This window comes from Narcine bancroftii, chromosome 10, assembly GCF_036971445.1.
Source record: "Narcine bancroftii isolate sNarBan1 chromosome 10, sNarBan1.hap1, whole genome shotgun sequence".
Taxonomy (NCBI): domain Eukaryota; kingdom Metazoa; phylum Chordata; class Chondrichthyes; order Torpediniformes; family Narcinidae; genus Narcine; species Narcine bancroftii.
Genome location: NC_091478.1, coordinates 3401551 through 3428309, shown reverse-complemented (window position 1 = coordinate 3428309; position 26759 = coordinate 3401551). Strand labels below are relative to the sequence as shown.

General features: G+C 40.6%; 1 protein-coding gene across 6 annotated transcripts in view; it reads left to right on the top strand.

Moving 5' to 3' along the window:
* pwwp2b (PWWP domain containing 2B) overlaps positions 1-26759 on the top strand; it is a 150693-nt gene that overhangs the window by 88314 nt on the left and 35620 nt on the right. The gene's annotated exons all lie outside the window — the stretch shown is intronic.

Below are 26759 nucleotides of genomic sequence, written 5' to 3'. Positions count from 1 at the left end.
CCAAACTGTGTTCAAACTTGCAACAAATACACAGAAGGAATCCACAAACGTAAGCCTACTGCTTCTGATGGCTGTGGTGCATTGCTGTCAATAAGCGAGTTATTACATCACTGATTCTTTGCAAATGACTCTACCAGTGTGTATATAGGACATTCTGCTCTCGGATTAGAAGTTCTGGACCCCTCTGTGGCCAATGCTCAGACTGATGGAGGAGGATTGCTGTCAGCACACTGTGCTCGACATTTCCAACATGGCCACCACATTGTTTTCAGTATTGCTCCAAACCGAAGAGAGGAAACTATCCAAATGTTCCAACAACATCCATTCAATCCAAAACACCGAGATTCAAGGCATTCATCCAGTTCTGTTGTAGATGCAGCAATTTTCTGTTGACTAAAATGGAGCGACTACTATCCATGAAAAGGCCACACAGAGGCTAACTTGGCTTTTTACTGTGACATGTTGGAACAAATTCACAATGAAGTCCACATGCGTTTTAAACTGTTTATTAATGAACACAAAAGGACTCGAAACGTGACATGGTTGTTGTACAAAATGTGATAACGACTGTGGTAACAGTCAACAGAAAATATTGGAGCCCTTCTCACTCTCCTTGTCGCTATCCCACCATACCAGTCAATGCGGTTCACCACGCCCCAACCCCGTAAAACCCCTTCCCATGCACCGACCACCCAAGTGAATAGGTTGCGCACACTGGACGAAACAGCGCGTGCAGCCTCCGGACCTCGGGATGCCACTGGCATCCTCGGCCAAACCAACAACAATAAACAACACACCTTTGGCTCCTACCTTTGTGTCACTGGCAAACTTGGAGGCGTGGCTTTCTGTCACATCACTTCAGTTGGCTATAAATATCAGGATTATTTGCAACCTTAAACTAGACTTGCTTTTCTTTCAGCAACATTAACATCAGTAAGATGTGTTTTATCAAATGGAAGCGAGGTACTTTGATAGATATTACATAGAAACTGAAGAGGAAGACACTAACTAGTCCCTCAGGCTTCAATTAAAGATAAAATCCAGTGAACAGCATGTGTGAATAATAATCCTGCAGCCCCAATAGTCCTGGAGACCCTCACAGACCATAAGTTCATCATCGAAAGCATTGCAAAGATGGTTTAGAATATAGAGTAGGGAGGATGCAGGAAATATATAGCAGCTCAGTAACCATCTGTAAATAGAAAAGGCAGATTAGAATTTTGGGTCAGATCATTGAATTTCACTTTGTCATTTTATTCTATTTTCTTTTTCTTTCTCCACCCAGAATAATAAACACCAAGAAAATCACACTGAAATCAGCTTTGATGCAACAGCAATGCTTTAGGGCAGATGCATTTTAGGCTTCCTATTTTGTTTTGAAAGGAACTGCAGCCAAAGCATCTTCATGTTGATTTTCTGATCCAATTAGTGTTTTCATTTCTTGTATGTTGAGGCTGTAAAATGGGTGGAAGTGAAGCATGAAGGGGAAGTGGTGTTTCATGAGGTAAAAAGGGAATTTGTACCTGATTATTCCACTGTTCTCTTTATTACCTTTCAATGATTTACTCACTCAGCTGAGCAGTTATTTTCCCATTTGGACACCACCATTCAGCAAAAACATTAAATGAATGCTAACCTCATATGATTCTGCAGAGTGTCTTAGCATTTCTTACACTGTCTCCTCACTTTAAAACTGCGTTACTCTGTATGTCAGGCTGGGAGACTATGCATTTTGATAATTACTCATTTGTTTGCAGACACCATGAAGTATCTGGCTTTTTTATAATGTGTGATTTGTGTTCATTAATGCCGTTTGCCGTGCTCATAGCTTTTGCCAGGAACTTTGTGTCTGGGCCATTAGCCCTATGTAGTTGCAGTGCTTTCTAATTTGAAATTCATTTCATTGAAATTAGTGGAGTTGAATTTTAGAAGCTATATGTTATGTCGAATCTTGATGATCCCGACTGGGGATAGATTTCTGGTCATGTGACATTTAATCAAAATCAGTAACATTTTCTCGATGAGTCATGGAAAATATGAATCTGAAGTGTCGGGACTCAGTGAGTCAGGCAGCGTCCATGGTGAGAAATGGTCAGTAAATGTTTCAGGTCAGGACCCTTTATCAAGACCAAAAGACTAGCTTTCATAAAGGATACTGAACCGAAATGTTGACTGAGTACTTCCAAATCTCTTTGTTCACTCAAGATTCCTGCATCCGTAGTTTTTGTGGGGGTTTTTTTGTTCATGAATCTGGGTTCTGCCCATTCAAATCAGGAAAGGCCCAGAGCTGATATCTTACACGACTCACCGAGTGAACATTGTGCCTGTCCTCCTCCAAACCATCTAAGGCCATAGTGCCTCTGGCCTTGTATCTGGTGCCACTGTTTTGGTCTTTGGCAACTGCCACATGGGTTGGTTTCTGCAAGAGCCGTGTTTGCAGATATGCACACACACAGCAGACTTGAAGAAAATAATTTTGACAGGAGGGACAAAAATTTCCCCACCCCACCTTTTCAATGTGTATTAAGAAATAACAGTGAATTCAAATAATAAATACTTGAATGAAGTCCAAGAGAAACAAAGATACCTGCAGAACCAGACCTGATCACATCTTCAGGAAAGAAGATGATGCTTTGCATGCAATGTTCAAAGTTCAGATTTACTATCAGAGTACATACACGACATCACATACAACCCTGAGATTCTTATTCCTGTGGGCACGACAGAATTACCACTTATTGGAGGTGCAATAGTACCTTGACTGTAAGGCCCACAAGATTAAGCACTGATCTGCTTCACAGGAAAGTCCAGTGCTTTCAACCTCTTTTCTGTTGGTTTATTTTGAATTTTTATATTCAATTTAATAATTTTCTTTTAAAAAATAATAGTAGAAAGCAGTTATAACAATTTGAGAACTTAGTCTTGGTCCTGAACTTGTTAAATATGCCAGAAAATTATTCATTTTCCTGAATTTTGAGAGATTACTGGGGTGAGAGATTTTAACTGCAAGACGAAACTCCAGAAGGTAGTGATTTTCTTCCTGAAGAAAATCTTTAGGGCATCATGGTTAGCAAAGCCGTTAGCACAATGCTGATACAGCGCCAGTGACCGGGATTCGAATCCAGCACGCTCTGTAAAGAGATTGTACATTTTCCCCATATCTGTGTGAGTTTTTTCCAGGTGCTCCGGTTTCCTCCCACTGTTCAAAATGTACCGTGGGTATAGGTCAACTAGGTGTTAATTGAGTGGCACGGCCCCATGGACCTGAAGGACCTGTTACTATGCTGTATGTCAAAATTAAAAATTAAAGTTAAAGAAATTTGAGGAATGATTAGACAGAAGTGTACAATGATGGGTTGAAATTGGGTAAAAAAAGAAAACCTGTTTCCAGTGGAGAGATAAAGGATGAGGGGAAATTGATTCAAAGTATTTGTCTTTATAAATTGTGCACTACAACACTACCAACTTTCCCACGCTGTTTAAAAATTGTCTCATATTGCTATTTATTTCTATTTATTTCCTCTCTCTCTCTCCCTCCCACTCCCCCCCCCCCCCACCCCGTTGCGACTTTCCAACGAAAAAGTTTATACCTTCATTTTAATCTTCTTCCTTCAAGTTCCTGCACTCACACAAAAACCTGGGTCATTTCAATCCCACAATGCAGTTGCCCGTTTCACACTTCCCTGATTGCAACGCCAGTATCTGCAGTCGGTGTGGATTGTACTAGGGCTCGAGAGTGTCAATCCCCAGCGTGAGATGATGTCATCTGACGCCGGCATTGAGACAGTTTTCCTTTCACAGTAGTCACTTTAAAGGGTGATTGGCCATTAATTCCTGGGACCACTTGCAAGTGTGAAAGGGGCTTTATACTGCTTGATGTACACCAAACAGATTCTAATTCATGGGACAATAAATGGATACTTAGCAAGGAATCTGTTCCATGTTCCATTGGAAATAATTTTCCTGTCCACAAGGCTTTGATTTCAAAGTGTTATCAAAAAGAAAGTACTACACATAATGAACTGAAACTAATTAAAATCCCATAATTGTTGATCTAAGTGAGTTCACATAACTCAGGACAGCTAGAGATGAAATCGGAGGCCTGACTGAACATACAATGCACAACACAATGTTTCACATATCCCACCTGGCCTGTCATCTCACTTGACCTTAAACTGGATCAATCACAAAGGAAAACTGGGCATTTACAGTGAGTTAAATAAAGCCTGGTATTTACATTTTAGGATCCCTGTGCATCCTACACAATGATGTATGAAGAGTGCTGACATGTAGTGACAACCAATGCAAGACTGGGCACTGCTATTGAATATGACCAACTCCTAATGGTCATGTAGTTCAGTTACATAAATGGGACCTTTTTACAGGTCAATACTGACATTGGCAGTCATGCCCACATCCTGTGAATGAGTAAACAAACAGTATCTACAATAACAATAGCAGTCCAGCCACAAACTGCCCCTATGATGTGACTACGTATATCAGAATCAAAATCAGGATTTATTGTCATGAAAAAGTCATGAAATTCGCTATTTTGCAGCAGCGTCACAGGGAAAACTCGCATATTTTAACGACCTTACGACATTACTATATAAAAAAATAAAATGGCAGTGGGGAAGAAGCTGTCCTTGTGCCGCTGAGTGCTCATCTTTACGCTCCTGTACCTTTTCCCTGATTGTAGCAGAGTGAAGAGGACATGGCCTGGGTGGTGGGGGGTCTTTGAGGATAGAGGCTGCTTTTTTAAGATACCGCCTCTTGTAGATGTCTTTGATGGAGTGAAGTCTGGTGCCTGTGATGACACAGGTCGCATTAACAACTCTCTGGAGTTTATTCTTATTCTGAGAGTTGACACCTCCATTCCAGGCAATGATCAAACCAGCCAGAATGATCTCCACAGTACACCTGTAGAAGTTTACAAAAGTCTTCAGTGACATACCGAACCTCCTCAGACACCTCACAAAGTACATCCGCAGGTGAGCCTTCTTGGTGATTGCATCAACCTGGAAGCTCCAGGACAGATCCTCAGAGATGTTGACATCCAGGAATTTGAAGTTCTTGACCCTCTCCACTACTGAGGCCACAATGAGAACTGGGTCGTTTTCCCCTGACTTCCTCCTGAAGTCCACAACATGACCTTGGTTTGCTGACTTTGAGCGCAAGGTTGTTGTCATTACACCATTCAACGAGCTGAAATAAATGCAAATCAATTTTGAGGCAACTATTTGTCTTCTCTTGGATGATTTGTTTTTGGTAGTATTTTCAGCTGAAAGAAGACAAATATTGTCCACATATCTTCGCCAATGTCAAACAGTGAAGCTAACTGACCTTCATAGAATCTTAGCACCTTTTTTCATTGCAAGTAGAGATTTTTCCAATACATTTTATATAAAAAAAAGCACCCAGCCAAGAACCAACCAGTGCACACACGTCTCATATACATTACAATTTAAAATTCCCTAATATTTAGTGCTAAGAAGTCTTGTATTTTCCCGAGCTAAAAGATTCATAGTTCAATTCTTGACCATGTGAGTTAGTCTTAGCTGGGATTGGAGTTGCTCAGCTAGAGTTGTTATTAATATCCCTGATCTCAGGAGAAGGAAAAAAATACTGTTGGGATGTCATGAGCAGATATATCTGCAACAGCCAAAAATAGAATGAATACAGCTCAGATACTTTGTGAAGCTTTGTCAAACCAATTCCTCACAGCTACATTTTTACATGCATAAACTGCCACCTTAAATCTTATCCTTTGTGGTCTGTGTTCCATGCAAAGTTGCTGAATAGACTTCTTCCACATATTTTAAATGTTAGTATTCACACAATCAGCGACTCCCATGGAGGTGAGATATAAACTGATCGCTCAATTACATTGCAGCCTTTTTTTTAAATGTCCAAATCTATGTGATTTTCCTGTTTTGTATTCATTGTCACATATATTAATGGGATTTTAACCCTGGGGGCAGAAGAGAAACGCGATTATAATTTGGGTTGTAGGGTGGGACCTGAAACAAGATCAAAATCACGGAGCAAGCGCACCTATGGTGGGAACTGTCTTGGAGGCTGGGCAAGTGCATGACCTACTGAGTTCCTTCAGCATTTTTGTGCTTTGACTACCATCACAATGTCTGCAGGCTTTTGTGTTTGGCTATTAATGAAGATATATTGACGGCCCAGTGATCCTCAGGTATCTGCAGAATTTTAGTCTGGTCTTTTCAGGTTGGGCAAGAGAAGGGAGGCAAATCAGGCAGATCCTGCAGATAAAGCATCTTTTATTTCCAGGTCTATGGGTGACAGCCAGTTGGAGAGTAGCAGCAATCATCAAGGATCCACTCCACCCGGATATGCTCTGTTCTCGCTGCTACCATCAGGAAAGAGGTGTAGGTGCCACAGGGTTGATACCACCAGGTTCAGGAACAGCGGCTCCCCTCCACCAACAGACTCCTCAACAACTCAATCAGGGACTCATTTAAGGGCTCTCACTCTTACACCTCATTGCTTTTTTGCTCTCTGCAGTGCACACTCAGTTTGTTTACATTTCTCTCTTTTGTATTCTGGAGAGATTATTGTTGTCATGTTTGATTCCTAATACTGTCAATATCCAGTCGTGCACCATTGAAAATAATGTTCGTATATGATTGAATATTCAAATTGTACATCCATGTGTTTTTGAAACTAAGGTAACAGGGCATTATGGACAATGTCGACATTTGCCTTAATTAAACTTGAGGATATTTGCCCATGTTACATGCTGAAGTTGGTAAATAGCTTACTACCTCACTAAGACACTACCTTATTTTCTTGCACTATTTATTTATTTTGAAATATAATTTACAGCAAAATTTACACTGAGAAGCTACAGCAAAAGAACTAATTTCATGACATGTTCTTGACAACAAATTCTGATTCTGATTCTGATTCTACTCCTCAGCACAAACCAGTCACGATGTTGCCATGTTTTCCTCATGGATGCAAGTGCAGCAGGAGTTTTCCCCAATATTGGACTTTTCCAATGAGCCGTCAGTGACTGTGGCCCGAGCCCTCAATATGTGCTGGGTTTCCCAGTTAGGTGGTGGGTGGCCTGATAAAATCTAACTTTGATCTGAAAACAGATCTATATTTTTCTCCCCATTAAAAAAAAATCCTGGAACTTGTTGTGGGGAATTGAAAAGAGTTTTATGAGAATTAATTTCCATGATTATATTCTGAAAGCTGTACATAATGAATGTGCTACACATGCTCTTCAGCTTAGAGTGAAAATTTCTGCAGTGAAAACAAAGAAAAATTGCTGTTCAGAAGGGTATTCTCAGACATTTTGATATTTAATCTGCAGTCAAACATACCTTGTCTGCACTGACCTTGTACAATGCTTTGTTGAAATGATTATTGAATGGCAAGGATCTTTTTTAGAGCTAAAAGGATTGCTGTCAGGATTATCAACTCACATAACTAAGTACCAAATTGCTAACTAAGCTCTCTTTTCATTTCTTCCCCAATTATACATCCTAATATGGTATCAACATAGATAGTTCAATCATGGGTAAAATATTTGGTTAAAAGTGCCCTTGAAGCTCTTGAAAATAACCAAATATTAGTTATTAGTTTTGATAGATAACAGACTTAGATAATTTTCAAACACATTTCTAATTTTAATGATTATAATTTCTGTGTGATCCAATCTTTTAATCAAACCAGTTGCAGTATTATTATAACTGGTTGTTGGGATATTCCACATGGTTAAAATTGGAAAAGGGTATTATAAATAAATTGTTATTAAAGGTATGAATTAATCCGTTATCTCACTCAGCCCCACTGTTTGGCCTTCTCCCCATAACCTTTCGATATCCTGCCTGAACAACAACCTATCAATCTCAAGTCCATTTATACCTTTCACCCAAATGTAATGTGCATTCCAGTTGGTCACTATTGTTTCATAGTGAAGAAATCATCCCTTTTCACTTTGGCCTGTTTTTATATCATTTCTGAGCCACCAGGGTATTATTGGCGGGGCCCTGAACTGTATTTATGTTTTGTACTTACTTTATGTGCCCAGTCAAACTTAACAACTGTTCAGTTGACAATAGTTATTTAGTTTGAATCAGTTGGGGATATCAGGGAGTGGTTCAATGATACCATCCCAATAATGTTCCATTATCACAGGGGCAATTGAACAAGTAAATTCTTTCACAAGAGTTATGTTTGGAATTCATGGACATCATTTTTAAATTATCGAAGAGTGACAATTGTTTCATGAAGTTATTACAATGAAGATTTTTCTTTCTGGACACTTTTGTGTGTATTTTTTTCAGGAAGCCAAAAGCTAACATTTTAAAGCTTTAAACAGTTAAATGTGAAGAATCAGGATTTATGGTTATAAAGTAAAAACACAAAGCTGGAGAACTTCAGCAGGTTAAACAGTGTAGTTTATTTTGCAACGGTAAAGATACATAACCAATGTTTCAAGGGCTCAAGCCCAAAACGTTGGTTCTGTATCTTTACCTTTGCTATATAAAATACATTGTTTGACCTGCTGCGTTTCTCCAGCTTTGAGTTTTTACTTCAACCATAGTGTCTGCAGACTTTCATGTTTTACTTATAGTTATAAAGCATCTCTTTATATATAAATTAATTTGATTGCATTAGAATAGCGTAGTGGGTCTCTCTCGCAATGCATGCTAAGTTGTACATCAATTGAAAGGTTAACAAAACAGTATTGTTGGCTTAATCTGTGTAACGCAGTGCTGAAAGATCAGCTTCAGTGCAGCATTCTGTTGTTCTGTTGCAAGTTCCTGCAGTTGCTGGCAAATGGCTGTGCTGTATGATTTCTGCAGCCATTCTGAAAGGTACCGGGTAAGAAGTAAAACATGAAAATCTACAGACACCGTGGTTAAAGTAAAACACACATAATGTTGGAGAACAGTGTCCTTTATGTAGCAAAGGGAAAGATAAAGAACCAATGTTTCGGGTTTGAGCCCTTCATCAAGGTATGGAAAAATATCAGCAGGCATCCAAGCAAAAGGGTAGGAAAGGTAGGAAGTGATAGGTAGGGAAGGGAGGGAGGGGACAGCAGAGATTAAAGGGAGGAAAGATGGCTAGGTGAAGGGAGGGTTGGAGGAAAACTAGAAAGGGGAAGGGAAGGAGGGAGGAAGAAGGGGTAGGGGAGAGGAGAGCAGGTGAGCAAAATCGGAAAAGTTGAGTTAATACCATCTGGTTGGAGCGTGCCCGGGTGGAAAATCAGGTGGTCTTGGTGGGACAGTACATATGAGTGTGGGAGTGTGACACAGAACTGAAATGGTTGGCTACTGGGAGGTCTCTGTAACTGGTGCGGATGGTGCAAAGGTTCTCAGCGAAGTGATCTCTCATTCTGTGCCCGATCTCTCCGATGTAGAGAAGGGCACAAAGGGAGCATCGGATGCAGTAAATCAGTCCTGCGGATACAAAAGTAAAGTGTTGCTTCACTTGAAAGGCCTATTTGGGGCTTTGGACTGTGGTGAGGAGGAGGTGTGGGCGCAGGTGTTGCATCTCCTGCGGCCATAGGGAAAGATCCCGGGTGGGAGGAAGATTGGTGGGGAGGGATAAGTGCACAAGGGAGTCTTGGAGGGAACAATTCTTACAGAAGGCCGAGAGGGGAGGAGAGGGAAGATATGTCTGGTGGAGATCCTGTTGCAAATGTTGGAAATTCCAGACGATAATGTGTTGGATGCTGGTGGCGTGGTAGGTGAAGATAAGGGGGACTCTATGTTTGTGGTGTCTTGGAGCGGGGGGGGGGGGGGGGGGCGCAGGGCAGATGAACCAGAAATGGAGGAGATGCGGGTTAGGGCTGAGTTGATGGTGGTGGAGGGGAAGCCACGTTTGTGGAAGAAGGCAGACATTTCGGAAGATCTGACCTGGAAGACCTCTTCCAGTGGAGATGGAGAAATTGAGAGAAGGGGATGGAATCCTTGCAGGGGAAAGGGTGTGAGGAAGTGTAGTCAAGTAGTTGTGGGAGTTAGTGGGTTTGTAATATATGTCAGTGGAAAGCTTGTCTCCCCCAGATGGCAACAGAGAGATCCAGGAAGGAGAGTGTGTGATCGGAGATGGACCAGGGTGGAAGTTGGCCATAAAGTGGATGAAGTTGGCAACTCATCGTGAGTGTATGGGGCAACCCCAATGTATTCATCGATATACTGGAGGAAAAGTTGAGAGGGTCTTGCCTATGTAGGATGGATTGCTCCACAAAGCCCACAAACAGGTAGGCATAGCTGGGAGCCATGCAGGGACTCATGGCTACTTCTTTGATTGGAGGAAGTGAGATGAGTTAAAGGAGAAGTTGTTGAAAGTGAGGAAAAGTTCTGCCAGGCGGGGGGTGGGCAGGGGTATGGTGGTCAAGGGAGACTGGTTGGTAAAGTGCTTTAAGACCTTCTGTATGAAGGATAGAGGTAAGATTGGACATCCATTGTGATGATGAGGTGGTCAAATTCAGGGAATGTGAAGTCATTGAGGAGATGGAGGGCATGTGAGGTGTCGCAGATGTAGGTGGGGAGGTATTGGACCAGATGAGAAAAGATAGAATCATGGAAAGATGAAACAAATTTGGTAGGATGAGAGCAGGCAGAAACAATGGGTCTACCCGGATGGTTAGGTTTGTGTATTGGTAGGAGGTAGAAATGAGCAGTGTGGGATGGGAGATAATGAGGTTGGTGGCCGTGGGAAGGAGGTGACCAGAGGTGATGAGGTTGGAGATAGTGTTGGAAGGTATCAGGTACTGGAGATGTTGATACTGAAGGGATGGATTCTGCTCTGATGGGAGGTTGGTTGCAGAGTACTCACAGGACACAAGGAGGAGAGGAAATAGGGCATACTAGTGATGAACAGTCTCTGAGGATGTGCATGGTGGCTATGGAAACTCTCAACTTCCACAAACAGGCAGAATCAAGGAAGATTTTACCTGAAGGATCTCTGAATAGATTTGTGAAGTTAATGAATGCTTACAGTGAAGAACTGGCAAATACTTGTCAGCACTTTACATGCGATGATGTCTTCTCTCTTTAACATAGAATTTGGGTGACCTCTTTATTGCAACAGTGCAGTAAACTGTAATTTGTGGGCAGAGAGGAGCAACAGCCTAAAATGATCCTGAGATGAGGAAGATAAAAGTGATCACTTTGTGATTCCAATCAAGCAAGGTCTGAGGAGGTGTTTGCGATCACAGGAATTCACAGATCTCAGTGAGGTCAAAGAATGCAGTTTGCGGCTTGATCCTTCAAATACCATTGTCTCTGTGTTGGGATGGGGCTATGCTTGGTAAAATAAATGAAAGCTGTTGTAGCTCAGGCTTCACTGCAGGAGGACTGTGTGACATGCTAGTACAGATTTTTTTGGATGGGAATGATTGTGTAGCACCAAACAGGTGCTATGATAACAGAATTCACAATGAAAAGTCAGTGGTTGAATTTCTCAAATCAGTGCTCAGACATCCAGGAACACACAGAAGATTGTAGTTCTAAGTTGCCAATTTTCCTTCTTCTTGGAGAATTGTGGAAGAAAATTTTGACCAAGCTTTGTTGGAGTGCCTTTCTTATGCTTTGATGTTCAGCCTCCATTTCATGTAGAGGGAGCTGCCCCGAATTTTAAATTGCTCTGCTCAATGTGTGGCAAAAGTGCTGCTTAAAAACCAGTGGTGTCCTGTTTGGAGTCCAATAACATAGATGAACCCAAACCCCACTCTTAGCTCTGATACTAGTGGGGGAACCTGCTTGAATTTTTGTAGCAATGGAACAGAAGACACTTTTAGAGAAACAGGTTTCCATTTTTCTTTCCTGGGCCAGTAATAATTGCTCAGGAGTTTGAAGGGAATTTCAGTCGACCACTGACACACCAAGATGCAAGCTTAGTTTGAGTACCCAGCAATGCATTTCTACCCCAAAGAGTTTTCAGTTTTAGCCAACCTGGTTATTTCCTAATTATCTAGATTATTTTTGCTCTCTGTCGTATTTTTCCAAATTGTCAATCACATTTAATCAGCTGCTTTGTATTTTTTAAAATCAACCATTTTCACTATTTAAGATTCAAAAATAATTTCAAATAAATCATCCTTTGCTTTAATAACCATAATCCTTTATCAGCATGTGGGCCTAACCCTAACCCTAAGTGCCTACACAGCACTTAGGTTTTCAATGTCATGGTTATGTCTGCAATTGCCTTGCAGTTTGTTTGCATTGCGCAGTGTATCAGTCAGTCAGTACATTATTGATCTACATATGAGAACAGTAGCTTCAGTGTATTTTGCTGTAACATAGTCTTTCAGTGTGTTTACCCTTGTTATTTGAAGTGTTATGAATGTTGTGCCCGGCTTGGCAAGAACCAATGCAAATTGAATGTGCGACAGTTTAAATATCACACTCCCTTGCTCATAAAGTAAAACACAAAATTGCTCATAAATGAACTTCTCAGTTTTCATACATTTATATGGACAGTCTAAGGTACATACTGCTTCAGTTTCACTCATTCAAATGTATATTCATAAATTGAAAAACTCATTTTAAGTTACTGGTGCAAGGATTGGACACAACCTTTGGCTAAAAATGAGAATCGCAGTACAGGGTACAGTGTGAGGCTTAGTGTACACATTGTGCATCTGCAAAAGCCAAGCAACATGTGGAAAGAAACCAGAGCCGGACAAGAATCAGAGCTGTCCAAGAACACAATAGTAAGAGAGGGTTGTGTCATCTTAGGGAGGTGCAAGGCCATAGGTAAACAAAAAAAGCCTCTTAATTAATCTTATACTTTAGAAATTCATTTAAAAAAGCAAAATGATGGAGCCATTTATTCTAAATGTATCTCATCCTAGAGGACGCTGAAACAGAAGAGTGTTCTTGTTTGCTTATAATAGAACAAAGTAGGATATTAGTTAAAAGGCATTCTAATGAAATTTAGGAAATCTTGGAGACACTTCTATAAATGGTTTGTGTATGACGAAACAAAGCAATACATGAAAAGAACAGTTGAAAATTGATATTGTTACACTGAATTCAGAATCAGGACATTATTTTTAAATAGATATGGGAGTTTAAAAGCATTGTGGTTGGGTCACTAAATTAGAAATAATCTGGTTTCAGACAACAAATCTGCAGTAAAAATTCTGGTTTGCTGATGCCCTTCAGGTAAGGAATTTTGTCAACCATGACCTAGCCCGGACTCTTAACTATCTCTGAAAATGCCAAGGTAAGTTACTCATTTTATGAACTATAAATATTGGTATTCCCTTGAACAAAATGAAGGGGTGACAGAATGAATATTACTGTCAGTTCCAACAGATGTTTATTAGAAACTTGTTTTGATGCCAGGACATCCCGGAACATATTATAGCCAATGAAGAACTTTGTAAATAAACCCATCATTTCATACCTAGTATTGAAATATATCTCACAGACAATGTACAATTTTACAGTACAGCAGGTCCTTCATAATTAGTCAAGCAGTATGGCACAGATGGTGCACATTCCATTTACATTAAAATTCGAAATTTGATTTTAAATTCAAATTTTGATTATTTTTGTTGCTCCATACAATTGTAAAGTGTCATTAAAGATTCATTACAATGTCATGTATACTTTGATAGGGGTTTGCATTGTCATTGCATGCCTTGAGTGACTGTTTCAAAGATTCTTCAGTGATTGTATAATTTCCTCTTTATCTCATTATTTTTTTAAGTGTTTGCAACAATGTAGGTACTGCCTGTATTGCTTGGGCTGGATTTTTGTATTGTAAAATATTCTGCACCTTTTTCTCAACACGAGACCAGCAAATACATTTCGTATTAATTAAGTAACAAAAAGAAGAAGGGATGGTTACAAACAGTTTTGAAGGTTTTGGGCCATTTCACGCAGTATCCAAGGGAGAATGGTGGTCCTTCCATTTTCTTTCATTGCGAGATGCATTTCCTATTTCTTATGTTCTTATTTTAAAGGTGTGCATTTGGACATTTCTTATTCATATATTTCTATAGGCATTACTTTGCAAATGCTATTTAGATCAACTTTCCAATTTCATAAGAATAAAGCAAGTGACAGAAAGCAAACTGTCTATCTCTCCCAGAAAGGTTAATTTCAAAATATTACAACAGTCAATAAAAGATGATTTACACTCCGTTCTGCATCTCCATTGATTCATGTTGGTGCAAGTTGTGCAGCACCTGGCAGAAGTAGGAAGTGATAAGGAAGTGTAAGTGACCATCTTTTCCTATTTGCTTGGCACAATTTCAGCCTGTGTAGGTAAAATCCCAAGCCTGAGCTGAATGACTGCAGGATAGCAAGTCAACAAAGTGTCAGAGGCATCAAGTGAGGGCACGGAGACTACAGAATATGACAGCCACCACCTTGGCGTATGTCTGCTTTGATTATGAGTGACAGCTACATTCAATGCCTGAGGCCAGGGGTGTCAAACTCTAATTCACAGAGGGCTAAAATTAAAAACTTGGACTAAGTCGAGGGCCAGACTAAATATTTATTGAACATTTTCAACAACATCTCCATGTTTTCTCTTCTTCCAACATATGTAATGTTAAACTTTTTCTTATTAAAATAAGTGTTTAATAATAGTTTTGGATAAACTCTTTCCAGAAGAAGCATCAACAAATGAGAAATAAAATATTCTATAAATAATATTTCTCTATAGCCTTTAAGCTCCTTTTAAATGTACTTTTTTTCACAAGCCAACAAGTCAAAAAAATAAAAACTTGCTTCAATGACAAACAGGTTTGTCTTTTAAAATGATGAACATAGAGTCTCCCTCCCACCTGTCTTGAAAGGTCCTGTTTTCTGTCTTTCGTTTGGCCATTTTTCGTAAGGGGTTTATTACATGTGAGTTCGGCGACGGGTCGCAGATGCCAATGAAAGTAAAGAGAGGAGGTGGGGGCGATTAGCGGGCTGACGGGCCGATGCCAACGCATTTGCAAAGCACTCTGGGATTTGTAGCATTAGCTGTGCATGTGCTATACTGGCGCGGCGGCCAGCGGGCCAGCTCTAATACATATTTGATATGATCTTGCGGGCCAAATAGAATTATATCATGGGCCAAATTTGGCCCACGGGCCTGAGTTTGACATGTGTGGTGTAAGCAGTGCTGGCAGGTTTCCTAGTGGCTAATCTCAGGGCCAGAACCAGGAATCCAGCTTAATGCCACAAGGTTGTCTGCTCCAGTTCTGCCAGCTTTGATCATTTTTATTTATCAAAATTAATAAATATTTCCCATAGTGAGTGATCAGAACCAGCTCAATATCGCAAAGTAAAAACAGATGTCCTCAGCTATTGACCTGTCACATCAGAAAGATCAAAATAAGCCCCATCATTTATTTGGATAAACCACACCAATTATTTTTAATTACAAATATTGGAGCCTTCTTGCTGTATCACCAATTTTATTAATCACTAAATGTAGCAAACTGCACTTGACTGATTTTACAGAAGTCAATTTTATTGATTGTCCCTGGGAAACCCAATTAGCAGACTCAAAGGTCAGAAAGAAAAGGTGGAATTTCAACTCACTGTGTTTCTGTCCTGCTTTCAAGGATGAAGGAGTACATTCAATAGGATCAATCAGAAGGGTTTTGTTCGTGACAAATTTAAATGGATTTTTCGAGGAGTTAACAAAATGGATTGATGCACAGAATGTAGTTGATATAGTCCACATGGACATCTAGATGATGCCATATGGAAAACTGGTCTAAAAAGCTGGAGCCCATGGGATCCAATGTACATTGCCAAATTGGATTCAAAACTGGCAGAATGAGTGGAGGCGCAGTAAGTGTTGTTTTTGTCACTGAAAGCCAGCGGCCAGTGGGGTACCAGAGAAGTCTGTACTAGGACCCTTCCTAAGCATTGCATACATTGAAAATTAAGACATGAATGTAGGATGTGCGATTAATACAAGAACTGGGAGATATTGCCTCAAGATTCAAATGAGCAGATTTAGAAAGGAGTTAAGGAGGAACCATGTTTCCCAGGGATAGTGAATCTGTGGAATTCCCTGTCCAAGGAAGCAGTAGAGGCTGCCTCATTAAATATATTTAAGATCGAGATAGACAGATTTTTTTGTATTGTAGGGGAATTAAATATTTTGGGGAAAAGACAGATAGATGGAGCTGAGTGTACAGCCAGATCAGTCATGATCTAATTGAGTGGAGGAACAAGGTCAATGGGAAATTGGTAGTGTTGTTGTTGCGCTAATGAAGAGGATGGCTCTAGGTATTGATCAAGTGGCCTGACAATGATTGATGGAGTTTCATTCTGATTGGTGTTCTACATTGGGGGTCTAATAAAGATCACAATGAAACTTCCTGTCTTGTGTGCTTGCTGGCATCTAGAAAACTCATACAATAAACACGTAATCTGCTCGAGGAACTCACTGGGTCAAACTTTATCGGTGGAAGACAAAGATTGGTCAAAGGTTCAGACCACAGAAATCTTTCACGAGGACTTAATGAAGGGTTCTGGCTCCAAATGTCGACCATTCTTTTCCACTGATGTTGATTGACTTGGTAAGTTCCTCTAGCCGATTGTTTGTTGCTCTAAATGCCAGCATTTGCAATCTCCCGTGTATCTAAACAAATCATGCTTTGAGCCCAATGGAGACTATTTTCAATTGTCAAGTATTTTCATAAAATATGCACGAAATTGAAAACAAATATAATAATGAAGGCCAACTTCGTATAAGCACGATTAAGCAGAATAATGAAAGTACTCAAAGCCATAGACTACCAGTCAACTTATAACATTTACAATGAACTTCAAAGTCATTCTGCAGTGATTTGTTAGAAAACAACAGTTCATATCAGAGGCAGGAAATGAATCAAATGGTTCAGACCTCTTATTGACTCTACACACTCATTCCCACTTTACAGGCTCAGCTTACAAATCAAGATTTATACCTCTTAACTATTGTAAATAATGACATTCATGAAAGAAAGCTCCTATTGTAATCTAATACTGAGGAGAATGGACTTCAAGACTATTTAAAGAGAAAAAAATCATATCATGGGGGAAAAAAGGCTTTCCCACTACTTTCTGCATTGACTTCCAAGGGGTCTACTTTTTATGCTGCCCCTAAATTGGAGATTAAATTTCCTTAACCAAAAATAAATATCCTCTGAAAGTCCTTGAAAAATTTCCAATTATAGCACTTCAACAAAGGGAGATGGCAGCTCACTTAATAGACTGCCCACTCCAAATGCTTTGTAGTTGGCTTCTCTACTGTGTAATCAGGTGTGGCAGATTCAGATGAAGAGGACTGTGTGCCATGCAGGTAAATTGTCAAGTTGTGTCAGTTTTCAGTGGAGATAGAATTGGATGGAACAACTGAATATGTCTCCTTGGGATATCCACTGTGACTAACACAGAAACATGGTCTCCATGTGGTGTGAGGCACAATCCCAGTGACAACATAATGTAAAAGAAGAGAAATGTTTCATTTTCTATGGGTGGAGAGTAAAGGTGGAATTGGGATGGTAGAGAAGACTACAGAGGGATGGGAGGGTTCAGAGCTCAGATTTGGTTTGATATATTGTTCTTTGGGATCCACATTGGCACTGAACAAATTTGGCACAATAACTCATTTTAAATAATACCAGAGAACCAAATACTTCCATCAGAGTGAATGGGTTTTCATTTATCCCCCGGTTGGATTTTATACAAGTCAAAGAAACACTGTAACAGAAAAATGTTCCATCATCTGTCCAGACAACACAAAGTGAACTCTGATGGAGTTTCATTGCTTGAAATTAAGAGTTGATTTCAAATTAAGATTCTTGTTAGAATTCCTCTTTTAAAGACCAGAATCTTAGTCTGGTGTGTGTGGGGAAATCTGTAATGTCTGAATGTTTTGTGCAAATCTCCTGTGGCCTTCTAGAACAGGAAAGCCAAAGCATATGCCAGCAAATAATTCAATAAACATAACTGGCTCCGAGATTAATGTCACTGCAGCAAGAGTGTTCTGAGATTTGACCTGAACTGAAAATGATCTTGTGTATAAATATGCTCCAAGTCAATGTGTAGAGTGAACTCAAGATAAAGATACGAGTTCTCAAACTGCTGTTGGTGACAGTAGAGGGTGAACATGCAATCATTTAATTTTGGATTTCTTTGTCTGCTATCTTAATACTTTAACCTGATCATCCTAAATTTGTTCATGCCTTTGATTAGATATTGCAGAAATTAAGACAAGGGAATGTGTTGTGTGTGTGATGATTAAAATGGTTTAATTTTCCTGTTACTCCTTTTCATTCTGAAGTTTCTGACTCACTCTGAATTAAGGATTCATGATAATACCAGTTTTCTCATTCTATTTTAATTTTACATTTAAATTCCTGGGAGTCACTATTTCAGATGTCCTTTCCTGGACCCAACATACTAATGTCATTGTGAAGAAAGCACGTCAGCACCTCCACCTCCTCAGAAGTTTGCCGAGGTTCAGTATGACGGTGGAAATCCTGGCAAGCTTCTACAGATGTGTAGTGGAAAATGTGCTGACCAGCTGCATCATGTCTTGGTATGGGGGTCACCAGTACCTCTGAGTGGTAAACCCTGCAAAAGGTAATGGACACAGCTCAGTACATCACAGAAAAATCCCTTCCACCATCGAGAAAATCAACAGGGAAAGCTGGAATCGTCAAGGATCCACACTAACCAGGACATGTTCTTTTCTCACCACTGTCATCAAGAAAGAGGTCTAGGTGCCATAAGACTCATACCAACAGGCTCAGGAACAGTGGCTCCCCCTCCACCATCAGACTCCTAAACATCAGAATCAATCAGAGATTCATTTAAGGACTCTTACTTTCCATATTATTTAGTACTGAATATTTATTTTTCTCTATTTGCGCAGTCAATTTGTTTATATTTCTGTTGTTTACATTTCTCCCATTTGTATACAGATATTTATCTTGAGTACAGTTTATACTATGGACAAGTAGAAATTCTGCCTGGCCTTTGGGAGGAAGAAAAGAATCTCAGGGTTATATGTGATTTCATGTGTGTACTCCGACAATGAATTTGTACTCGAACTATTTTCAAGCATCCAATCATGACTTGAATCTGGATATTCTGCAGCTTCAGTTTATGGGATCAGAGAGGACAGAGAGAGAGGAAGAATACTCCAAGTGAATCTCATCTAATCCTCTCCCAATGCTCAGCCCATGAATACTTCAGAGCAGTGATGGTTGGATAGCAGGTAGGATCTACTTGTTTCTCGCACCTGCAAGCTTGGAGACACTTGTGCTAAATTATAGCAATTCTACTAGAATATTGGCCAGAATCAGTTGACTCAACAGAATCCCTTCCATTTTCCTTGTTCTTCCTCCAGTGCAAAAGCTATCCCTAGTAGGGAGATGCTTAAGGCTTTTTTTCCATCAAATGGCAGTGCAGGGTATGTCAAGGTTACCCAGTCTTTCCTCCTTTGGTTGAACACGTAATGATATTAATGAGATCCATTTCCCATCCTGCTCATATTTACTCCCATCCAGCATTTCAAATGTTCAAGATTCCTTTTATTGTCAAATAATAATACATAAAAATATGATATGCAGAATAAACTTCAGCTTCCCTCTGCCATAAACCAAACTAAGGGTCTCCATGAGCCCCTCACAAAAAGAGAAGCAAAAGAGAGTTGCTTCAGAGACACTGAGTGCCCTGGATTCACCTGCAGTTCACCCACAGCCTCTGCGGCCACACAGACTCCTGTTCGATTCATTGACAGCCTGACTCCAGATCCAAATCTCTGATATGATCTGCAAGCCTTCAGGGCACAAGGCCCTTTGGGAGCCCTTCTTGCCCTTAGCACCTTCTTGGATCCTGGTTCTGATACCTGATTCCCATAAGCCAGTCTCCAACAGCCCTCAGCCTGTGTTGCTCCTTCATCCACTGAGCTCCATGTTGGTCCATTACCATGATCACCTTCCCTGTTTGGTCATCTCCCATGCTTCTCCTTCTCAACACGGGGTGTTCTCCCTGTTTCTGGTGCCCTGCGCCGGCCTACTATTCCTAGGGTCTGCAACCCATCATGGTACGTGCCCAGCACAGGCACTGCCATCTTGGGCACAAGTCTCCATGGTTACAGGATTTACCAAAAGGTCCGTCCACCCCTCTAAAAGGCTGATTAAAGCCTGTATGGAGCTGTCGCATGAGGACCAGGCAGCAGCAGAACTGTGTCTCTGTTCCCCACTTTCTTTGGTCCACACCAGTGGCAGTGTTGCTGTTAGAACCATGGAGAACTGCAGAACAGAAAACAGGCCATTTGGCCCTTCTAGCCTGTGGAATGCTGTGCCTCAGAAGGCAGTGGAGGCCAATTCTCTGGATGCTTTCAACAAAGATCTCAAAGATAGCGGGGTCAAAGGATACGAGGAGAAGGCAGGAACGGGGAACTGATTGTGGGTGATCAGCCATGATCACGGTGAACGGTGGTCCTGTCTCAAAGGGTAGAATGGCCTACTCCTGCACCTATTGTATATAGAAACATCATTTCGCTAGTCCCACTGACCTGCACCCAGTCCATAATCCTCTAGACCACTTCCATCCATGTATCTATCCAATTTTTTCTTAAAACTTAAGAGTGAGCCCGCATTTAGCACGTCAGATGGCAGCTCGTTCCAAACTCTCAGCACTGTGAGTGAAAAAGAGTCCACACTCGCCTGGGTCCACACCAGTGCCAGTGTTGCCATTACAGAATCTCCAGCAGATTTCCAGATTTCATCAAAAATCAGCTATGTATATTCATAACCTTTTGAGTGTTGATTGTTTTATTTGAAAGAATAATGAAAAGATTTGTGATACAGGATTAAGCAAATGGTTTTCTCTATCACTGGTGTAAAGAAAATGTATTCCAGTTATAAAAGGCCTGGATCATTCTTCATGTCATATCTTTTCTTGGGGAAAGTAAACCAAAATTTAATATATGCCTAGTCAGTGAGTTCTAAGCTTATAAGGAAACCTTTGCAGTGTACAGCAGGATATGTGTAAGACGATTGGAATTGGAAGAAAGTGTGTTTAGTTTACTGAATATTGCCTCCACACACATTGATACAACCCAGAAAGCTGTTAGCTATGTGACACAATCTTAAATGAGTGATAATCTTTCATCAACAATTATTGATCAGAAATACTAGTTCTCAGGATAAGTGATGAGTTTAATGAAAGGTTTTTGATTTCAAAATTTAACTCTGTTCTCTTCATAAATGCTGAGTACCTCCAGAATTTTTTATCCTGCATATTTGTTCCAGCAGTGCATTTAATCCATGAAATATTTTCAGCTATTTCTATTTTTGTTTCAAGTTTTGTCTAATATCTGCTGTAGTTTGCCCTCTGGCTTAACATGTTCAACAAGATTCTCGTAACTATGGAGGAGTTTGAGTCCTGCATTCCTGTCCTGCTGCTTAGGGTTTGAGATTTAAAAAAATACCATCTGCCTGCTATGAGGCTTGTGGGTATGAATTGGCAGTAGATCAAAAGCCCTTTGTGTGTATCCTGTTCGGGTTTGTGAAGAATCCTCAAATAGCCTCTCCTCATAGAGCATTTTGATTTTGGTTTGTTTGAGTCGGTTTGTAAGGATATTGGAGGCTTTGCAATAAATTGTATATTAATTTTGGTTTTGTTTGAGTTGGTTTGTAAGGATATTGGAGGCTTTGCAATAAATAGCATATTGATTTTGGTTTGTTTGAGTCGGTTTGTAAGGATATTGGAGGCTTTGTGATAAATAGCATATTGATCTTGGTTATATATAACATGTTATAATAAAGTCAATCAATTTTGAAAGTATTTTTATACACGATCAATTTTAGCATCTTGACAAAACATTTCTCGGACTAGTTGACCCTGTATTGAATGTGCCCAGAAGTATTGAACTGCACGTTTCACAAACATTTCTACGACTGATTCCACTTGCATTGAATTCGCTCATCATTATTGAATGAAGATCTACCGGGACCAACGCCTGAAGAGGGCGCACAAAATCAGTGAACCGGTGCGGACTCGAAAGGCCAACATGGCCTGTTTCTGCTCCGTAAATGGTTATATGGTTATATGGTTATATGGTTTGTTTGAGTCGGTTTGTAAGGATATTGGAGGCTTTGCGATAAATAGCATATTGATTTTGGTTTGTTTGAGTCAGTTTGTAAGGATATTGGAGGCTTTGCGATAAATAGCATATTGATTTTGGTTTGTTTGAGTCAGTTTGTAAGGATATTGGAGGCTTTGCGATAAATAGCATATTGATTTTGGTTTGTTTGAGTCAGTTTGTAAGGATATTGGAGGCTTTGCGATAAATAGCATATTGATTTTGGTTTGTTTGAGTCAGTTTGTAAGGATATTGGAGGCTTTGCGATAAATAGCATATAGATTTTGGATTTGTTTGAGTCAGTTTGTAAGGATATTGGAGGCTTTGCAGTAAATAGTACTCTTTGGCACTTCTATGTGCTGTTTGAGGGTGGAAAATCTGTAGCTCCAGTTGCAACACCAGCATTTTGTAGGTGGTTCCAACAGATTCATGGGAGATAGTTTCAGACTTCCTTTGTGGTGAACCGGTCTCTTCCCTATCATTTGGATCATGTGAAACATGAAAGTCTGCAGACACCGTGATTGGAGTAAAAACATGGAAATGCTGGAGGATCTCAGCAGGACTTGCAGTGTCCGCAGAAGGTAAAGTGAACTTGAAGAGGGGCTCAGGCCTGAAATATCAGTAATATATCTTTACCTTCTAAGGACACTGTGGGACCTGATAATTGCCTCCAGCATTTCTGTTTTTGTTGAATCTTGTACATTGTTCTTTCTTCGATGAAAGTGAAAACATTATTCACTTATTGATCGAACAGATAATGTCTCAAACTGATTTGCACGGTGAATCAACATTGTTTATTTAGATTCTATTGTCCACTACATCAATAACCAAGGAGCAAATTAACTGTTACTTCAAGACTTGAATTATTAAGTACTCTTCATGACTGTTGGAATTTGGAGTGTTTTACAATTAGTGAAACATTTCTCTAGTATTGTGACTATTCAAATGCATGAAAGACAGCAGACAAAATCTTCCAAACATTAATGTAATAAACAAAACAGAAAATCTGTGAAAGTGCTGTGGTTTTGGAGAAAATTATTGTGCAGGGATACCCTGAAGCCGTTCCATGCTCAGATTCTGAACATTTCCCTAAGATCTTTCATATCGGCTCCACCAGATCCCTGGCTCCACCAGATCCCTGGCTCCACCAGATCCCTGGCTCCACCAGATCCCTGGCTCCATGTTTAAGGGTGCTCCTGATACAAGGTATTGCGTCTGGGACCTACCCAATAATAAACCTTCAGCCAGAGACTCAACTAGGCCTGGAGCAAAAAAACCCAACTGGGCCTGTTACCAGGGACCCAGCTGAGGTACTGAGTGAAGACACAGTGAGAGACTGTGAAAGAGAGATATAGAAACCAGATTTGTGATATCCAGGAATCCAAAGGTGGTCTCCCAAGATGGAGTGGACCAGAGATGGGGGATAGTCAGTGACACAGAGATAGGATTTGTGAGGATTCAAAGATGGATTATCCAAGGGCCTAGAGATAGGATAGTATCGGACCACAGAGATAGATATCCGGCGATGGTGCATCAAGAGGCCCAGGGATGATACCCAGGATCTCAGAGAAGAGGAAGCCAGGGACCCAGATCCAAGGACACGCTAAAAAGATTGGTGCTGACATCTTTGTTATTCATGATGCATGTAAAAGACTTTGATCTCAATGTAGGAGACATGATGAGGAGTAAATTTGCAAAATAAGGGTATTATGGATAACAATGAAGATTATCCAAAACTCAATTGGTAAGTTTGTCAGAGCATTAGAAGGTGGAATTTAATCCTGTCAAGTGGAAAATTATGCATTTGGGGAAGCCATATAGATATAGAATACAGTAAAAGGTAAGGCACAAAGGAATGTTGATGAACCAAGTCCATATAAAAATTTTTTTTTAAAAGTGCACAAAAAGTAAGGCAGTGTCTTTGGTTCATTGATTATTCAGGAATCTTACGGCAGCGGGGAAGAAGCTGTCCTTGTGCCGCTAAGTGCTCGTCTTTAGGCTCCTGTACCTTTTTCCCAATGGTAACAAAGTGAAGAGGCCATGGCCTGGGTGGTGGGGGTCCTTGAGGTTGCATCACTATCTGGTATGGAGGCATCAACTCTCAGGACAAGAATAAACACCAGAGGGTTGTTCACTCAGCCTGCGACATCACGGGCCCCAGACTTTACTCCATGGAGGACGTCTACAAGAGGTGGTGTCTTAAAAAAGCCGCCTCTACCCTCAAAGACCCCCCACGCACCCCTTTTTCTTGCACTATTGTTATTTATTTTGTCAGGTATTTTCTCAGAGAAATGTTTGCGTTGTGTGGTACTGCTACAAAACAACAAATTTTGTGACTAACAATAAATTCTGATTCTGAAATGGGGATTTTTTTCTCAATTCTGAACTGAAGCTTTATTGTGAAGGAGAGTGGATTTAATTCCCACTGATTTAACAGCAGAGTATGCATTGGGCCCTTGAAGCAATGTGTATTGAGCTCGATCTGAAATAACAGAGTGAGAAGTATTTTTAGACCATTTGGTTTAGTAAATACACATTTGATCTTAGCTGGACTTGTGGGAGTCTGCAACTGGATATCTGTTACAAGCTGGCCAGTGGTCTCTGTATGTTTGGAAATTAGGGAGAGATGTAGCCTCATGGTGAGTGTATCTCTTAAATCAGGAAGCAGCTGTTCAGGGAGTGAGCAGGGGTAGTTAGAGAAGCTAATGCACAAGAATGCAATGACACGAATATCAGTATGTTTCTTACTGAGTTACCTGACCTTAACCAAGGTAGGAATACAATTGTCCTAATGTTGAATGAGGAGACTAATTAGGCAATGATTTCCTGTTACTATGCAGGATACTGCTGGAAAATGCATCAATATGGAAGTTTAGTGAGAACCAGATCCATATATCTGGAAATATCTGGGCAGCACAGTTAGAGTAGCAGTTAGTGTGATCCTCTTTCACCGCCGGCAACCTGGGTTCGAATCCAGCACTGTGTTTATGGAGTTTGTATGTTCTTCCTTCTTTGTGTGGATTTACTCCAGCTGCACTGATTTCCTCCTTTAAAATGTACTGGGCTTGTAGGTTAATTGGGGTTTGGGGCTTATGGACCAGAAAGGCCTGTTACCATGCTGTATGCCTAATTAAAAATTAAATTCATCAGACTAAAAACAGATATATTGACCATCTGAGGATCAGTACCCCAGCAGGGCAGGGAAGGAGCTGATGGTGTTAAGGCAGGAAATTTATTGCCCTATATCTGCCCCACTGTGCATGGAGGAAGCCACAATTTGCTCCTCACGCACGCCGCAGTAGAAAAGGTGAGATAAATTTACCCTTTGGGTTAGGAGCTGAATCATGTTGAATTTGAACATAGACATATCAGGTACCACTCGGCGGCACAACAAATACGCGCACACAGAATGGAGGTCCATGCTCCCTGATCTCCCAAAACAACAGGAGTCAGGGGACAGGGGAGACATTTGTGGCAGAACAGGTGATCAAGAGTACAAAATGTGGAGAGAGGTGAGGGATAATAAATGGGTATGAGTTGGAGAAATGACAAGGAGAGGATTGAAGTGCACTGGAGAGATGAGATAGTACGGAGAGATCTACTGAGAAACATCAATCTCCCATTTAGCATGTACGTCTAATTCATGGAAAAATGCTATAATGTACAAAATATGCTGTGTGGGGCATAAAATATATTTGGAAAGCATTTATGTGGTGTATGGCTCATGCATTGTGTTATTTAACAGAGGTTCTGAGGCATCAGATCCTAGTGAAGACGGTTGCTGTGATTTTCAGCATTGGAAACCCTTAAAATCAGGAAATTCTGGGCTCCCAATCGTTCCCTGATGGGTAGATTTCCCAGCATCCCTCGCACGCAGAGTAATTCACTTCACCAGCTGGTTCTGTAAGTGAATCCAGGAGAAGAATCAGTCAATATCTGAGGACGTTTTAATGTGCTTGCTTTTTACTAGCTTTGCTTTCTGAATACTTGTATAATCCAAGCATTGTGAATCTGGCAGTTAACTGTCTTTCAGTCATGTCTTAACTCCACTCCATTTCCCTTTTTTATCTCTAATTTAGTGAATTCTTTAATTCAGTTAATGGCAGGGCCATTAGCAGCAGCATGGATGTGCGAGGGATCAGGGGGTCCAGGGTAATATCTCCCTAAAAGTGGCCATGCAAGTACTGACAATAGGGAAGAAGGCATATGGCACGCTCGCTTTCATTGGTCCAGGCATTGAAAGAAGGCATTTGGCATGCTCGCTTTCATTGGTCCGGGGATTGAAAGAAGGCATATGGCACGCTCGCTTTCATTGGTCCGGGGATTGAAAGAAGGCATATGGCACGCTCACTTTCATTGGTCCAGGCATTGAAAGAAGGCATTTGGCACGCTCGCTTTCATTGGTCCGGGGATTGAAAGAAGGGATATGGCACGCTCACTCTCATTGGTCCAGACATTGAAAGAAGGCATATGGCACGCTCGCTTTCATTGGTCCGGGGATTGAAAGAAGGCATATAGCACGCTCGCTTTCATTGGTCTAGGCATTGAAAGAAGGCATATGGCACGCTCGCTTTCATTGGTCCGGGGATTGAAAGAAGGGATATGGCACGCTCACTTTAATTGGTCCAGGCATTGAAAGAAGGCATATGGCACGCTCGCTTTCA